This window comes from Setaria viridis, chromosome 3 (assembly GCF_005286985.2).
Source record: "Setaria viridis chromosome 3, Setaria_viridis_v4.0, whole genome shotgun sequence".
In the NCBI taxonomy this organism is placed as follows: Eukaryota; Viridiplantae; Streptophyta; class Magnoliopsida; order Poales; family Poaceae; genus Setaria; species Setaria viridis.
The window spans coordinates 29,748,287-29,750,639 of record NC_048265.2 but is presented as its reverse complement, the minus strand read 5'-3'; the positions used below and the strand labels follow the sequence as shown (position 1 = coordinate 29,750,639).

At 48.0% G+C, this 2,353-nt stretch overlaps 1 long non-coding RNA gene across 1 annotated transcript; it reads left to right on the top strand.

Moving 5' to 3' along the window:
• Positions 1 to 1,046: 1,046 nt before the first annotated feature.
• On the top strand, positions 1,047 to 2,123 carry LOC140222386 (uncharacterized). Its single transcript, XR_011897840.1, has 2 exons — positions 1,047 to 1,210; positions 1,324 to 2,123. It is a non-coding gene; the product is annotated as an uncharacterized lncRNA (long non-coding RNA).
• Positions 2,124 to 2,353: the final 230 nt, after the last annotated feature.

Genomic DNA, 2,353 nt, shown 5'->3' with positions numbered 1-2,353 from the left:
GCAAGAATATCATGGCATGAAAATTTCTGTTCAACTTCTAATTCCCAATCAAGATATGCAGCAGGATCATATTTGCCATTAAAAGGTGGAATTTTAAATTTAATCTTGGAAAAGGAATCATTACCACCGGGACGGCGTGGCACGCGGCGGGCACGGCCTCGGCGGTCGCCATCGTCCTGGTCTGAGTCACCACCATAACTCTGCTGCAACTCTGCGACTGTTGTGTGCAATGCATCGAGTCTTGCCACAACTGAGTCGAGTGTGGCCTTAGCGGTCGTCTGTGCAAGGTCGAGCTGATCACACCGCTCGGTCGTCGAGGAGATCGTCGAGTCCAGCCGTTCATGAATCGTCTGAATGTCGGTGACAAGCCCTTCAACTTGTGCCCGTATGCCCTGCAGCTGGTTAGCCCCCGCATCGACATCATCTGCCATGGTTAGCGCAAATACAAGAACACAAGCGACGACAAAACAGGGGTGTAACGGCTCACAAGGCGCTCACACTAGTGCTGTTATCAAATTCTTATCCGTTCTTACCACCCACACAGGGGCGAACTGCAACCAACCGGTGGAACTCGCGAAAGATTGGAGGAGCGATTGCCTGGAGAAACAAAATATGCTCGTCGTAGAACTATGTGGAGTTCTGGGAAGGCTGCACTCAAATGAAGGATTAGCACAATCAAACAATAATGCAAAGTTGAAAGATAGTGCCAAACACGTAACAAGAGTTGCTGGTAACAAGGGAAATCGAAAGAACAGAGGCAAAGGTGGAGAGGGCGCGCACCTCTTTTGTTTTTTTTTTCTGTTTTTTTTCCACAGAGGGTGCCCCAAAACTGATAATATGAACACAGAGGATCTCAAACAACAAATTATGGCACACTTTTTCCGAAAGTACAGGGGTATTCCGGTAAAAAAAAGATACTCTCTCTCTAGAGTAAACCGGATCACCTTCCTTCTCCCTGTTTTTTTTTCTTCTTTCCTTTTTTTTCTTCTTTCCTTTTTTTTTTGATTGCTTTCAACCCTTTTCTTTTTTTGCAGGGGAGGGGCGATCGGAGGGGTGGGATGGTGCGGCGCGGTTGTCGCGAGGGGGGGGGCGGTGGGCGCGGCGTGGTAGGGTTGGCGAGCAGTGGAACGACGGCGGCGGCGAAAACTAGGGTTAGAGGGAAAACGAGAAACAAGAGATTAAACACAAGTAACCATCAACAATTGAACGAGTAGGCACACAAATTCAACAAAGACACTTATTGAAAGAATGTGCGAGGCTAAATGGTTGCTGGGACAAGGATCTAATCTGAAAAAAATTTCTTTTTGTTTTTGTGGACTGTAGGAAGGGAAAAACACTCGGTAAAACTCACCGATCAACCTGGAAAGCTGATACCACTTGATAGAGTCGGAGTGCCCGATCTTTCGGTGAGTGGAGATAAATTCGACTTGGTGGAAGTAGACCCTCACGATCCGACTACGACGAGCGAAACCGAAGCGCCAATGCAATCGCTGAACCAACTCCCGATGGTTACCAACCTCGCCAGTGCGAGATCAGCCTGATCACGAAGATCAATTCCTGTCCGCAATCGAAGAACGAACAAGAAAAAGAGGCGAGCAATCTAAATATCACTCGAAGGTGGAGTTCTGAATCACACAAGGACAGCGCGTATTTGCGCGTGTTCAAGAGTAGCTAAAGCTAGATGTAAAACAAAACTCCAGTCGTAAACAAAAAGGACTCGGACTAAATAAAGGGGACGCAGCCCCTGGAGTCCGAAGGGGTCACGCGTGCCCAACCCTAGGCGCCCCACCTGGGTTGCCCTGTTGGGCCATCTTCTTATTCCGATGGGCCTTCGTTCCTTAACAGCATGGTGAAGTTTAATTCTCTCGCACGGGCTCGAGGGATTGGCCCAACTGGATGAGCAACTGTAGGCGCCTGAGGTGGAGGAGCAACTGGAGGCGCCTGAGGTGCTGCTGGTGTAGATGTACTCGTGGTGTCCTCATCAAATGGACTGCGAACGTATTGGAATATCCTGAAATTCCTGCAACATACCAATGTTACTCGACGCATTTCATGTTATATGCTGATTATATGTTTTTTCCCCTTGAAGATATATGCTGAAGCGATCAAGCTGGTTGGGTCAACATGATAATTTCTCAGCCTTCCATGACAAAGGTTCCAGCTGCATGGAACTCATTAACCTGGAAACCAGTTGCCGTTCCACCATTCGGCCTGTCTGTCTTGTGGCTGTAGAGGTTCTGTGACCTGTCAAAGTGTATATCTCCGGACTCCAGTGCTTCGCTTGGTGATCAAATTCACTTTAGTGTCTGCTCTTCACAATGCATATGTATTGTATGGTAGATCCATCGATTAG